This window comes from Scyliorhinus torazame, chromosome 5 (assembly GCF_047496885.1).
Source record: "Scyliorhinus torazame isolate Kashiwa2021f chromosome 5, sScyTor2.1, whole genome shotgun sequence".
Classification (NCBI taxonomy): domain Eukaryota; kingdom Metazoa; phylum Chordata; class Chondrichthyes; order Carcharhiniformes; family Scyliorhinidae; genus Scyliorhinus; species Scyliorhinus torazame.
In genome coordinates this window covers 91,855,075-91,871,182 of record NC_092711.1, presented here as the reverse complement: position 1 = coordinate 91,871,182, position 16,108 = coordinate 91,855,075, and the positions used below count along the sequence as shown (strand labels likewise).

The 16,108-nt window shown below is 47.0% G+C and overlaps 1 protein-coding gene and 1 non-coding gene across 3 annotated transcripts in view; both read right to left on the bottom strand.

The window, feature by feature from the left end:
- The window catches only part of LOC140421475 (uncharacterized), an 856,937-nt gene that overhangs the window by 340,662 nt on the left and 500,167 nt on the right, over positions 1 to 16,108 (bottom strand). The gene's annotated exons all lie outside the window — the stretch shown is intronic.
- On the bottom strand, positions 3,616 to 3,687 carry trnat-cgu (transfer RNA threonine (anticodon CGU)). The gene has a single exon. It is a non-coding gene; the product is annotated as a tRNA-Thr (tRNA).

Sequence of the window (16,108 nt, the reverse complement as noted above, 5' to 3'; positions counted from 1 at the left end):
TGACCGGCTTGAAAGGAACTGGAGAGGGAGGGGGAGGATCCAGTTGTTGTGGTCCATGTCGGTACCAACAACATAGGCAAGTCTAGGAAAGAGGACCTGTTTAGAGATTATAAAGAGCTAGGATTCAAATTTAAAAACAGGTCCTCAAGGGTCATAATCTCCGGATTACTGCCCGAGCCACGTGCAAATTGGCATAGAGAGGCAAGAATAAGGGAAGTTAACACGTGGCTGAAAGAGTGGTGTGGGAAAGAGGGGTTCCTTTTCATGGGACACTGGCATCAGTTGTGGGACAGGGGGGACCTATACCGTTGGGATGGTCTCCACCTGAACTGAGCTGGGACCAGTGTTCTGGCGAAAAGAGTAAATAGGGTGGTCAATAGGACTTTAAACTAGAGATTGGGGGGGGGGGGGGAGGGGAAGTCAGGGAACCAAGAGGTGAAGTAATCAGTGGGAAGCGTAGCTGCTTAGGAATACAAAAAAGCACGAAAAGACAAAACTCAGGTGAGGTTACGATAGTCCCCATCCCACAAAATATGACACAGTGTATGGAAAGGCTCAGTAAACCAATGTCCACCACACTAAGAAAACAAAAAGGGACGGTCAATAGAGAATTAAAGATGCTGTATTTAAATGCGCGCAGTGTACGGAACAAGGTAGATGAGCTTGTGGCCCAGATTGTGACTTGCAGGTATGATGTGGTAGGCATCACAGAGACGTGGTTGCAGGGGGTTCAGGGCTGGCATTTAAACATCCAGGGATTCACAATCTATCGAAAAGACAGAGAGGTGGGCAGAGGGGGCGGGGTTGCCTTGTTAATTAGGAATGAAATTAAATCAATAGCACTAAACGACATTGGGTCAGATGGTGTGGAGTCTGTGTGGGTCGAGTTGAGGAACGACAAAGGCAAAAAAAACATAATGGGAGTTATGTACAGGCCTCCTAACAGTGGTCAGGACCGCAGGCACAAAATGCACCACGAAATAGAAAGTGCATGTCAGAAAGGCAAGGTCACGGTGATCATGGGGGACTTCAATATGCAGGTGGACTGGGTAAATAATGCTGCCAGTGGACCCAAGGAAAGGGAATTCATTGAATGTTTACAGGAGGGCTTTTTGGAACAGCTTGTGATGGAGCCCAGGAGGGAACAGGCCATTCTGGACTTCGTGTTATGTAATGAGCCAGACTTGATTAAAGGTCTTAAAGTAAGGGAACCCTTAGGAGGCAGTGATCATAATATGGTAGAATTCAATCTCCAATTTGAAAGAAAGAAGGTCGAATCAGATGTAAAGGTGTTACAGTTAAATAAAGGTAACTACAGGGGCATGAGGGAGGAACTGACGAAAATCGACTGGGAGCAGAGCCTAGTGGGAAAGACAGTAAACAGCAATGGCAGGAGTTTCTGGGAGTAATTGAGGACACAGTACAGAGGTTCATCCCAAAGAAAAGAAAGGTTATCAGAGGGGGGATTAGGCAGCCATGGCTGACAAAGGAAGTTAGGGAATGCATCAAAGCAAAAGAGAAAGCCTATAATGTGGCAAAGAGTAATGGGAAGTCAGAAGATTGGGAAGGCTACAAAAACAAACAGAGGATAACAGAGAGAGAAATAAGGAAAGAGAGGATCAATTATGAAGGTAGGCTAGCCAGTAACATTAGGAATGATAGTAAAAGTTTCTTTAAATACATTAAAAACAAACGGGAGGCAAAGGTTGACATTGGGCCGCTCCAAAATGACGCTGGTAATCTAGTGATGGGAGACAAGGAAATAGATGAGGAACTAAATAAGTACTTTGCGTCAGTCTTCACAGTAGAAGACATGAGTCATATCCCAACAATTCCGGAGAGTCAGGGGGCAGAGTTGAATATGGTAGCCATCACAAAGGAGAAAGTGCTAGAGAAACTAAGATGTCTATAAATTGATAAATCTCCAGGCCCAGATGGGCTACATCCTAGAGTTCCAAAGGAGATAACTGAAGAAATAATGGATGCGTTAGTTATGATCTTTCAAAAGTCACTGGAGTCAGGGAAAGTCCCAGAGGAGTGGAAAATCGCTGTTGTAACTCCCTGTTCAAGAAGGGAACAAGGAAAAAGATGGAAAATTATAGGCCAATTAGCCTAACCTCGGTTGTTGGCAAGATTCTAGAATCCATTGTTAAGGATGAGATTTCTAAATTCTTGGACGTGCAGGGTCGGATTAGGACAAGTCAGCATGGATTTAGTAAGGGGAGGTCATGCCTGACAAACCTGTTAGAGTTCTTTGAAGAGATAACAAATAGGTTAGACCAAGGAGAGCCAATGGATGTTATCTATCTTGACTTCCAAAAGGCCTTTGATAAGGTGTCTCACGGGAGCCTGCTGAGTAAAATAAGGGCCCATGGTATTCGAGGCAAGGTGCTAATATGGATTGACGATTGGCTGTCAGCCAGAAGGCAGAGAGTTGGAATAAAAGGTTCTTTTCGGAATCGCAACCGGTGGCGAGTGGTGTCCCGCAGGGTTCAGTGTTGGGGCCACAGCTGTTCTCTTTATATATTAACGATCTAGATGATGGGACTGGGGCATTCTGGCTAAGTTTGCCAATGATACAAAGATAGGTGGAGGGGCAGGTAGTATGGAGGAGGTGGGGAGGCTGCAGAAAGATTTAGACGGTTTAGGAGAGTGGTCCAAGAAATGGCTGATGAAATTCAACGTGGGCAAGTGCGAGGTCTTGCACTTTGGAAAAAAGAATAGAGGCATGGACGATTTTCTAAACGGTGACAAAATTCATAATCCTGAAGTGCAAAGGGACTTGGGAGTCCTAGTCCAGGATTCTCTAAAGGTAAACTTGCAGGTTGAGTCCGTAATTAAGAAAGCAAATGCAATGTTGTCATTCATCTCAAGAGGCTTGGAATATAAAAGCAGGGATGTACTTCTGAAACTTTATAAAGCATTAATTAGGCCCCATTTAGAATACTGTGAGCAATTTTGGGCCCCACACCTCAGGAAGGACATACTGGCACTGGAGCGGGTCCAGCGGAGATTCACACGGATGATCCCAGGAATGGTAGGCCTAACATACGATGAACGTCTGAGGATCCTGGGATTATATTCATTGGAGCTTAGGAGGTTGAGGGGAGATCTAATAGAAACTTACAAGATAATGAATGGCTTAGATAGGGTGGATGTAGGGAAGTTGTTTCCATTAGCAGGGCCTTCCACAGCCTTAGAATAAAAGGGAGTCACTTTAGAACAGAGATGAGGAGAAATTTCTCCTGTGAAATTCATTGCCACAGAGGGCGGTGGAGGCCGGGACGTTGAGTGTCTTTAAGACAGAAGTTGATAAATTCTTGATTTCTCGAGGAATTAAGGGCTATGGAGAGAGCGGGTAAATGAGGTTGAAATCAGCCATGATTGAATGGTGGAGTGGACTCGATGGGCCGAATGGCCTTACTTCCACTTATGGTTTGCACCTTGTGGCGGTCTCGAAAGACACCTGGCAACTCGAGAGCAAACGTAATTAGAATTAAAGAAGGCGACCATATTGACCGCTATATTCAGAGCCAACGAAAGAAATAAACATTTAGCAACAGGATCGAGGGTGAATTAGCACAAAGAGCGCAAGGAAGCCTAGCAACTGCACCGAGGCACGGACGGGATTCGAACCCGCGATCTTCGGTTTACGAGACCAACGCCTTTCCTCTTGGCCACCGCACCGCGTGCAACGGAGGAGTGTTAATTGCACTGTGAGTTGTTACCATTTGGAGTCTGGGGCCAAAATTGATGAGAGAAGAAGAATCAGTAGAACATTTAAAAAGATATTGTCAGAACTTGAGAACGGGAAACAACCGTGATTTAAATGCAAGGTGAAAAATGCAATAGAAATACCTCTTACAAACAGGTGCAGGTAGCGTCAGTTGAATCTTGTCCCTTCCCGCCCCTCCGACACGATATTGTTCTCAGTGAGTTGAGCAGTGAGCGGGTGCAGGATGGTCACAGGCTGCTGGATGTTCAAATGTCGCTATTTCCGCTTACTCACTTGCGACTGCAGCTGATAACCGCCGCACACTTTTTCAGCTTTACGTCTGCGATGTTCCCGGTCACAGTTTCCGTTTGGTGCTCTTATACCATTGTGATATCCTCGACATTGCTGCCGCTTCTCGATTCTTGTGTCTTGTTGGATCTCAGTGCAGTGGGACCTGAATCTGGATTTCTGCTCTGACAGATAATTACCTGCGCCGAAGAGCGATTGATTCAGGAACTATAGCGGGAACCGCCTCTCGCTCTCCTCGTTATGGTCTCTCTACTCAGTATTTCCTTCACTGCAAAACCCCCATTCTCCACTCACTGTGTAACCAGATATTATTGTTAATTAAATAATAATGATTATGGTGCGGGTGACCGTTACGTTGGTCAAAATTAGGCTGATTCTGAATTTTGAAATTATTATTGATTTCAGTCCGTTTCTGTCAGACTGGAGCCACCAAGACCCAGTGGAACACTTGGACGTGACATGAGGGTTGAAGAGGATATTGACGTCACACATCAATACGATCTATCCTGACGATCCTGATACACAGTCAACATCCGGGCATCTTGCAATGTTCATGTTCCGTCTGATTGGAGAGAATCTGAGTAGCAGCAAAGGTAGAAGTGATCTCAATATGACACACATATGGAGAAATACCAGTACACAAATATAAATATCCCTATATATGCCTGTGCCGTCAATCACATTACAGCAGAAAGGCAGTGGATCCCAGAAATAAACCAACACCGAGAGGGGGAGAGGATAGGATGGGGGTGGAGGGGGGCTAGGGGGAGATATTCATTTGGGTGCCCGGGACCCAAAATGGCGGCGCCCGCGGGACGCTGGGTTGGGGGGTGTTTGGGATGTGCTGTCCTCGGTCTTCTCCGGGGATTGCGGTGACCCCCCGGGACCGGCACACTGCCGCGAAATGGCCCTTTTTGCCGCAGCTCTTACAAGTAGCTGCGCGGGCCGGGCAGCGCTGCCAGGGGTGTTTTGCCTGCCCGCAAAAATAGCAGCGGCCCCCCCCCCCACCCTGGGGATGGTCTGGCGCTTTAACCGCGCAAGCTTGCGTGGGGGGGGGGGGGGTGGGGGGGGGTGGGGGGGGGGGTGCCGGGGAGTTGATCGCGACGGGGGTCCACGTAGCCCAAGGGGCTGCCGCGCGGTCGGGGCCGTAGGCGCGGGCGTATTGGGAGGCCACATCAAGGGAGGCTGCAAGGGCCCGTGCCTCTGAGAGTCCTAGCGAATTTCTTTCTAAAAGTCTTTGACGAATTTGGGGAGAGTTCATGCCTGCCACGAATGCATCACGAATTAGCAGGTCCGTGTGTTCGATCGCGTTCACTGGCAGGCAGTTGCAGCCTCGTCCCAAAATTATCAGTGCGCCGTAGAATTCCTCGAGCGATTCTCCGGGACTTTGCTGTCTCGTCGCGAGTTGGTGGCGCGCGTAGACCTGGTTTATGGGCCGAACGTAGATGCCCTTCAGCAATGCGAGCGCTGTCGGGAAATCCTCTGCGTCTTCTATTAGTGAGTAAATTTCCGGGCTCACCCTCGAGTGCAGGACCTGCATTTTCTGCTCTTCCGTGATCCGGCCGGGGGCCGTTCGAAGGTAGTTTTCAAAGCATGCTAGCCAGTTCGTTGCGTGGGGGCTAATCCGCAGGCACTCCGGGGCGATCCGGAGCTCCATAGTCTTTTAAGCTCACTTAATAAATTGTAGCGCACAATGACTTACGCGAGACGAGAAGCGATGAAGCCGATCTAGGCTTTATTAAGCGAGACTTGTCCCCAGCAGCTCAGCAACAGAATGAGGCTGCGGGGAGAAGCTCGAGCTCTTATACTCCGCCTTCAGGGCGGAGCCAGAAGTCGGCAGATCCAACCAGGACCCGGGACCTGTCAGCCAATAGCCTCTCGGCTTCACAGGTACCACATGACCCCTAATACATACCACCACACTCATTCACCCGCACTCACTCTCCTACCCTACTCACTCACTCTTCTCTCTTATGCAAGGTCCCTAAATCAGCGAGGGAATGGCTGCAATGAGAGAGAAAGGGAGAACTGGAGCGAGACATGAGCACGACTGGCGCCGGAATGTGACTGTGTGGCCCGAGATTTTTTCATCATAGAATTTACAGTGCAGAAGGAGGCCATTCGGCCCATCGAGTCTGCACCGGCTCTTGGAAAGAGCACCCTACCCAAGGTCAACACCTCCACCCTATCCCCATAACCCAGTAACTCCACCCAACAATAAAGACAATTTGGACACTAAGGGCAATTTATCATGGCCAATCCACCTAACCTGCACATCTTTGGACTGTGGGAGGAAACCGGAGCACCCGGAGGAAACCCACGCACACATGGGGAGGATGTGCAGACTCTGCACAGACAGTGACCCAAGCCAGAATCGAACCAGGGACCCTGGAGCTGTGTATGCTATCCACAAGGCTACCGTGCTGCCCATTGGCGAGCGACGGAGGATAGTTCAGACAGCCGGGAGAAGGCGCCGGAGGCGGGGAAACTGCCAGGGCAGGGAAAAGAGCAAGGAGGTGAGGGACAGGGCAGGGATGGGAGGAAAACATAGAGACGTGGGGGACAGGGCAGAAATAGGGGGGAAGCACAGGGATGTGGGGACAGTGTAGAGATGTGGGGACAGGGCAGAGATGTGGGGAAAGGACAGAAATGTGAGGAAAGGACAGAGGTGTGGGCACAAGGCAGAGATGTGGGGGGCAGGGCAGGAGTGGGGGGAAGCACAGCGATGTGGGGGACGGGGCAGAGATGTGGGGATCGGGCAGAAATGTGATGACAAGTCAGAGATGTGGGGGACAGGGCAGGAATGGGGGGAAGCACAGAGATGTGGGGACAGGGCAGAGATGTGGGGACAGGGCAGAGATGTGGGTCTCAGGGCAGAGATGTGGGGGACAGGGCAGAGATGCTGGGGAAAGCACAGGGAGATGTAGCAAAGGGCAGAAAGCTGGTAGACAGCGGAGTGAGCGAGGGGAAGATGCAGAGAGCTGGTGGAAGGCGCAGAGAGCTGAGGGAATAGCAGTGTTCCGAAGAAAGTCCATTGAATGGACGATAAGAATCGGGGTAAAGTGCAACACACTGGCGAAAAGCTCAAAGAGGCCGCGGAAAGCGCCAGGAACCGGGAAAACTTCCAACGAACCGGGAAAAGTGAAGAGCATATGGGCAAAGCACAAGGAGATGGAGGAAAGCGCAGAGAGCTGTGGTCAAATGCAGAGAGCTTAAATAAAGCGAAGGGAGCAGGAGAAAGGTGCAGTGATCCAGCGGGAATCGCAGAGAGATGGTGAACGCTCAGAGAGCGCGGGGCGGGGTGCGGGGGGATTGCAGGCAGTCCGGTCTCAGTGACAGGCGGAATGCGGAGTTAACACCACAATCAGCACAGCCAGGAGCTTATTGAATGGGGGAGGAGGCTCGACGGACCGAATGGCCGACTTCTGCTGTCACTGTGCATGATCCTAAAATTAGAGAATGTTGCAATTACTCAAATTAAGAGTTTTATTGTAATTACATAAGTACATTTCTTGAAGGAAAGTCGAATTCTTTGTTTTGGGGATTGGGGAATAATGAGGGAGAGAAATGAAGGAGCAGCAGTCAGCTTGAATGAGGCAATTTCCAAAGTTGTAATGATAGAAATGAAGAGACAACTTCTTCATCACAAGTGCTGTTGATTGTGACGTACAAACTTCGCAGATGGAACAGAATGTTGGAAAATGTGAGATTAGACACTTTGGTAGGAGGAAGAACATAACGGAATATTACTTATGACACAACTCAGTTAGCTGGATTGTGACGTACACAGCTCAGTTAGCTGGATTGTGACGTACACAGCTCAGTTAGCTGGATTGTGACATACACAGCTCAGTTAGCTGGATTGTGACGTACACAGCTCTGTGAGCTGGATTGTGACGTACACAGCTCAGTTAGCTGGATTGTGACGTACACAGCTCAGTTAGCTGGATTGTGACGTACACAGCTCAGTTAGCTGGATTGTGATGTACACAGCTCAGTTAGCTGGATTGTGACGTACACAGCTCAGTTAGCTGGATTGTGACGTACACAGCTCAGTTAGCTGGATTGTGACATACACAGCTCAGTTAGCTGGATTGTGACGTACACAGCTCAGTTCGCTGGATTGTGACGTACACAGCTCAGTTAGCTGATTTGTGACGTACACAGCTCAGTTAGCTGGATTGTGACGTACACAGCTCAGTTAGCTGGATTGTGACGTACACAGCTCAGTTAGCTGATTTGTGACGTACACAGCTCAGTTAGCTGGATTGTGACATACACAGCTCAGTTAGCTGGATTGTGACGTACACAGCTCAGTTCGCTGGATTGTGACGTATACAGCTCCGTTAGCTGATTTGTGACGTACACAGCTCAGTCAGCTGGATTGTGACGTACACAGCTCAGTTAGCTGGATTGTGACGTACACAGCTCAGTTAGCTGGATTGTGACGTACACAGCTCAGTCAGCTGGATTGTGATGTACACAGCTCAGTTAGCTGCATTGTGACGTATACAGCTCCGTTAGCTGATTTGTGACGTACACAGCTCAGTCAGCTGGATTGTGACGTACACAGCTCAGTTAGCTGATTTGTGACGTACACAGCTCAGTTAGCTGGATTGTGACATACACAGCTCAGTTAGCTGGATTGTGACGTACACAGCTCAGTTCGCTGGATTGTGACGTATACAGCTCCGTTAGCTGATTTGTGACGTACACAGCTCAGTCAGCTGGATTGTGACGTACACAGCTCAGTCAGCTGGATTGTGACGAACACAGCTCAGTCAGCTGGATTGTGACGTACCCAGATCAGTTAGCTGGAATGTGACGTACGCAGCTCAGTTAGCTGGATTGTGACTTACACATCTGGATTGTGACGTACACAGTTCAGCTAGCTGGACGGCTGGTTCGCGATGAAGAGCAATCCCGATAGCGTGGGTTCAATTTCTGGACCGGCTGAAGTTATTCATCAAGACCCACATTCTCAATCTTGCCTCTCGCCTGAGGTATGGTGGCCCTCAGGTTAAATCACCACCAGTCAGCTTTCAAAAGGACAGAGCAGTCTCCGGGACTATGGGCCATTTGAATTTTATTTTACATGGTGGCTGAAATAATGGGGAAACACCATTCAGATGGATGGCATCAAAATGACAGTTTTGTCATGTGACAGAAATGGAGAAAGACATGTGTGTTTCTAAAGAGGGGACAAAACAGTGGTGATCCACAAGCAGTAGAACTAATCGGAGCTTAAATGTGGATGTAGGATTTATTGCGAAAATGCTGGGATCAGTTCATAGTTCCAGAGAAATTTGAAATATATGTTTACTTAAAAATTACAAATACCAGAGTCTAACTTGTCCAATGGACCATTCTCCCCCAGCGACACCGTCTCCACCCACTCTCTACAGCCTGGTCTCCTCCTGACAGCAACACAACACCGACGGCTCCGTGACCTACGGCTGTTTAGCGATGGACTATTCCCCAGAAACCACCAGCCTTACCTGGAAGAAAGATGGGCAGCTGATCACCACTGGAGTTAAGAAATACCCGTCAGTGAGAAACAAGAAGGGAACCTACACCCTGAGCAGCCAGTTAACCATCACCGAGTCAGAGGGGGGATGCAGCAAAATCAGCTGTGAGGTTCGACACAGCGGCTCAGACAAGAGCATTGGAATGAAATGTAAGTGTTGTGGAAACTGTGAGAAACAGACGCTTTGATTGCTTTATTTACATCTTTGGTCATAACACATTTATTGTTCTCTGCATAGTTCTGATTCCTGCGAGAAATAGTGACCACAGAGAAACTTTTCAAATATAATTAGTCATTTTATTCGTTCCAACATCTTCTTCAAGAAATGTCGAACTTGTGTTTCTTGAAGGTCCTCTACCTGACATCCATCCAAATGTTCTCACCGTGAGTTCTAATGAAGAAATCTCAAGACAGAAATTTGCAACCATGGTCTGTTCAATCAACGATTTCCGTCCAAAGTCAATAACGGTGGCTGAAGAATGGACAACCCATGGGTTCAGGAATTGTCACCTCTCCCGCCTGTGAAGTGAACGGGAACTTCTCGGCGAGCAGTCGGCTGACAGTCTCCGCTGGGGAATGGTTCAGCAAAGCGGTCTATACCTGCCTGGTCACTCATCAAGAGGTCACCCAAAGTCACAACATCACCGCGTCTGGTAAGAGACACAAACAGAGGAAACAATAAATCATCCTGCACTCTGATGTTAATCCAAATCAGGAATTTACTGAAGTTAGTGCAAAGCACAGAATAACTTCTAATTTACTGCCACGTAGTTTGTGTTTCATTCTGATGTAAGAGCTGCATTAGGATTGCTCGCCATTCACGATTTTATGAATATAGAAATAAATGTTTCGTCCTAACTTCAAGTAATTTAGTGAGTGAGGTGGACTTGATATCAGCTTTATCCTGAGACAGCTAATTGTATTTGAGAGGCAGTGGTGTCTGAAACACTTAACTGATAACAGCTCGGGACGAAGTGTTGGAAACTTCATCCAACCTATTTATGGATCAGCCTTCGGTATTAGGTTCCTGAGATCAGGAATGGAATATTTGTATTGGGAATGCGGCAATACTGATTCATTAGAATGGTATCGGGGCTGACTGTATTTCACAATGAGAATAGTTTTCACAGACCAAACTGGTTTTCCATTGTCTATAGAAGATTAATGGCGATCTTTAGAAGTTTCTAAGTTGATTTATTCCCAGTTGGAGATTGAAGGCTGAATACTGTTGTCCTGATTCTGAAGCTGAAACTTGGGTTCATTTTCTCAATCACAGATTCTTCCATTTGCACTGATGCATCAGTAACAATACTGCCGTCACCAATAGAACAGGTCTTACTGGAGGCGACTGTAACCTTAACCTGCGTCATTTCGAATGCTCCTTATGGAGTCAACGTGTCCTGGAGTGAAGCGAAGAAGCCGCTGAAATCAGAGATTGCCGAGCAGCCTGGGGCAGATACTGAGAGTGTGGTCAGCAAATTAAACATCTCGACACAATCCTGGCTGAGTGGGGCTGTGTTTGACTGTGTGGCGAGCCATCAGGACCTGCCAACTCCTTTAAGAATTTCAATCCACAAAAAAATAGGTGAGCGGTGAGATTGAAGCAGTAAGTGAGGCATTGTGTCTATTTCTAGTGTCAGTGCAGCGGTCAGTATTTAGCATTCAGTGTATTTATGGCCCATTCTGATTGGTAATTCCACTAACTAAATACTCTGGGCCTGTTGATCTTAAGGGGGAAATTGATATGCAGATGAATGAACAATGAAACCCAACAGTGATATTGGGTTTAGATGGAGCGAGACCATAGACCACAAGACTTAGGAGCAGATGTAGGCCATTGGGCCCATCAACACCGGCCCAGCCTTCAGTGAGATCATGACTGATCTGATGTGATAATCTTCAACTCCTCTTTCCCGACTTATCCCCATATCCCTTGCCGGCTTTACTGATTTAAAATATGTCCCTCTCAACCTTGAACATACTGACCGACCCAGAATCTATAGCCCCCTGGGTTAAATAATTCCACATCTTCACTACTGTCTGAGAGAGGAAATTCCACCTCATCTCTGTGTTAAATGGGCGCACCCTCACTTTGTGATCCTGCACGCTGCTCCTAGACGCTCCCACAGGGGAAAACAACTCCTCAGCGTCTATCCTAAGAAGCTCCCTGAGAATCCATACTCGGGATCAACCTCGTGATCCTTCTCTGGACTGCCTTCAAAACCAATCTGTCTTCCTTAGATAAAGGCACCGAGACTATTCAAAGTATACCAGGTGTAGACTAACTAATGCCTTGTATAGTTTTAGCCAGACTTCCCCATGTTTATATTCTATTCCCTTTGAAATAAATGTCAACATTCAATTTGTCTCCATATTACCTGCAGAACTTGCTTTGTGTGTTTTCTGCACGAGGACCTCCAATTCCCCCGTTACGCCAGCTTTCTACAGTCTTTCTCCATCTAAATAATGTTCCTCCTCCTTCCAAAGTGTCTAACCTCACATTTTCCTACTTCATATTCCATCAGCCTCGTTTTTACTCAGTAACTAAAGGTGTTTCTGTCCCTCTGTGGATATTCTGTAATCTTCACCTTTCTACCTATTTTTTTGTCATCTGCAAACGTGGGAATAGTACATTCATTTATTAAACACAGTTTTGAAATTCATGTATATTACATCTACTGGCCCCCCTCTCTCTCGCCTTCTCGTTATCACCTCAAATAAGAGCAATACATTTGTCAGGCAATGATTCCCCCTTCACGAAGCCGTGCTGTCTCTGTTTGATTATATTGTGTATGTTTAAATGCTCAGCGATTGGATGCGTTATAATGGACTCTAACCGTTTCCCACTGACAGATGTTAAGGTCACTGGCCTATAGTTACCTGTTTTTGTCTCGGCTGAAGACGTCTCCGCTCAGAAATTCGTCTCCCTCAGCTGCTTAGTGAGAGGTTTCTCCCCCCGAGAGATCTTCGTCAAGTGGACCGTCAATGACAAGCCGGTGAATCCCGGGAACTACAAGAACACCGAGGTGATGGAGGAGAACGGCAATAGCTCCTTCTTCATGTACAGCCTGTTATCCATTGCAGCGGAGGAGTGGGCCAGCGGCGCTTCTTACTCCTGTGTGGTGGGACATGAAGCCATCCCCTTGAAGATCATCAACAGAACGGTTGATAAATCCAGCGCTAAACCCAGTTTTGTGAACATTTCCCTTGCTCTGATGGACACCGTTAATTCAGGTCAACTAGAATCTATGGGTTACATGTCTAACTGAAATAAAAATAATAAAGTATTTTTCCTCTAATTGTGATTTAATTGCACAGCCGCTTAATTAATGGAGCTTCCACTTTGCTGATGTCAGATTGGTTTCTGAGACCCGGATTTCTACAGGTCTCGGCCTCAAGTCTGATACAACCAGTGCTCCCAGCTCAGATACACCCTGGGTTAGAGACAGTGTAAAACTCACTCTTCACAGAATTCAGCAAAATATCTTCACTGACTTTCCCCCCTGTGAGAAGAAATCGGACAATTCCCCATTTCAGACAAACAAACACATCACATTTAGACCTCGGTGTTCCTGCTTCTCCCATTGTCCATCCCTTTAAAATTGATGTCAGATTTAAGTTTCTGTATCACACCCACTGGGAACTGAATTGAGGGTCACACAGAAACATGGACCAACAATCCTCAGTCAAAGAGAGGGGAAAGGGAAATTGTTCATCCACTGTACCCCCCCCCCCACTTCACCAGCAGAGAGAGGGAGGGGCTTTAGTTAATCCACTGTACCCCCACTTCACCAATAGAGGGATGGGCTTTAGTTAATACACTGTCACCCCACTTCCCCAACAAAGAGAGTGGGAGGGGCATTAATCAATCCACTGTCTCCCCACTTCCCCCACAGAGAGGGGGGGGGGCATTAGTTAACCCACTGTCTCCCCACTTCCCCAACAGAGAGAGGGGGAGGGGCATTAGTTAATCCACTGTAACCCAATTCCACGACAAAGAGAGGAAGAGGGACATTACTTAATGCACCGTACCCCCACTTTCCCAGCAAAGAGGGGGGAGAGGCATTAGTTAACACACTGTGCCCCCACTTCCCCAACAAAGAGAGGGGAGGGGTATTAGTTAACACACTGTGCCCCCACTTCCCCAACAAAGAGACGGTGGGGGCTGAGTTAATCCACTGTACACCCGCTTCCAACAATGAGGGGGAGGGACATTCGTTAATCTACTGTGCACATGCTTCCAACAATGAGTGGAGCGGTATTATTTAATCCACTGTACCCACACTTCCCCAGCAAAGAGCAAAGGGGCAGTGCTAACCCATTTTACGTCCACTTTCCCGACCAAAGAGGAGGAAGGTGACGAGTGAACTCTCTGTATCTCCACCTCCAGCAGGGAGAACCCAAAGGCAATTTGCTGAGCTGACCAGAGAGAGGGAGATTATTAACTCAATATCCTCCCAGTCCCCAAGCAGGGAGTTTGGAAGTAAACGGTTCACTCGACTAAGAACTCAGTTACTGACATTACAAGACGTCATGTAGCTTACCGGCTGAAGGGTTTAAAAGACCATCATGATAAAGATGTATTTTTTTAGCACCCTTGTTCCTCTTAACCGTATGCTAAGACCGATTCCCCAAAATCCAAATCCAAACTGGTGATTGAATTCTCCCTGGGTTTTCAGTGTTCTCTCTTGAGGCACTTCCTTGTATTTTTGCATTCGGTCAATGATGTCAGCTTGCATCTCACAGAAAACACGTTTATAAGCAGAAAGTTCAACATATTCTACATCGGTACCAATAATACCCACAACTGGCAAAGCTACAGGCAGCTGATACAAATACACAGACAGATACACAAACACGACACACACATGCACACAGACCCACAAACATACACACGCTCACACGTAGACACAAACACACATATAGGCACATACATAGAAACACATGCATAAACATACACCCAGGCACAACGAACCACTCATATTTTGACACCAAAACACACGCAAACGTGCGCAAAAATTCACAATCATGCACATAAACACAAAAAAGCACCAGTTTATACACACACTGACACACGTGCACATACACACATACACACACAAATCCACACACACAAGCGGCTACACAAATGTACACAAACAGACACATACAGCCACATGTCCACACAGATACACAAACATATAAAACCAGACAAGCAGGCTGACTGAAGAATATGAAACACAAATGTAACCAATAACATATACATTAGCAGAATTTCACGATGACAGAAATATTTCCATTCAAACAGAGACAATAATCCACATTAACACACTAATGGGCTCACGTATACACATATTAGCAGACTCGTGCACACATTAACACGAACACACATGAATACACATGGAGGCATCAATACACATCAATAGATAGTTAGAAACAACCATCAACGCATAAATAGCACTGCTGCCTCACAGCGCCATAAACCCGGGCTCCATTCCAGCCTTGAGGGATTGTCGGTGTGGAGTTTCCACGTTCTCCCGTGTCTGTTCCTGTTTCCTCCGCGTGCTCCAGTTTCCTCCCACAGTCTAAATATGTGCAGGTTAGGTGGATTGGCCATGCTAGATTACCCCTTAGTGCGCACAACGTCAGGTGAGGTTACGAGGTTCTGGCGATAGTGCATTAATTTATCTAGTACCTTATTTGCAACAGTTGCCTTCCCTTTATGTTGAGCTCCTGTTCTCTCTTTCTTGTGTCTGTTACAGTTGTACATACATTTGGCAGCTCGGAGGGCATGTGTTCTCTTCTCACTGTGACCCTCAATCGTTATTTTCCCTTTTGTAAACATAAAAAAAACTTTTGTGTAATATTTTCGCTGGAATTTTAATTAATATTGAGGGGAAAATGAAGAAAATCAGACTAATCTGAACTCCATTCTCTAAGGTCCATCGGCACTGATCCTTTCTCCCGATTACACAGTTGTCTCCCCTTTCCCAGACAGATATTTCTCACCAGTCCTGTTTGAGATGTGTCTGAACTCAAGGCCCCTCCGTGAAAGAGCCACTGCGCCACCAAGCGGCCCATCCGGGTTAAGACACCTTCACCTTTGCCTTTTTATGGTAAACTCCAGAGACAGAATGATTGCACAGCTGAAGAATTCCACAGATTCTCTACCCTCTGATGGAAGAATATCTCCTCATCTCTGTCCTACATTTGAGATCCCTTCCTCTTAGATTATTCCCTCTGGTCCTAGACTCTCCCAGCAGAGGAAATAAGATGATTTTTCAGGCTGTGTAACTGGTTAAAGCTCTTTCCACAGTCAGTTCACCGGAACTCTCTCACTCAGGTGTGTGAGTCTCAGGGCTTTTCCAGTCACACTGATGTTTGAAATCTCTTCCCACAGTCAGAACAGACAAGCACATTGACAGTTTGTGATATTTAGATCCCAATGAATTGAGTGACAGTTGGTCATATTTGGTTCGAGTTGCCCAATCCTCCCGTTCTAATGCCTGAAAAATAAGTTTACAAAAATGATCACTGTAAGAATCGGATGGAAATTCACAACAGACCATTCTAGTTTC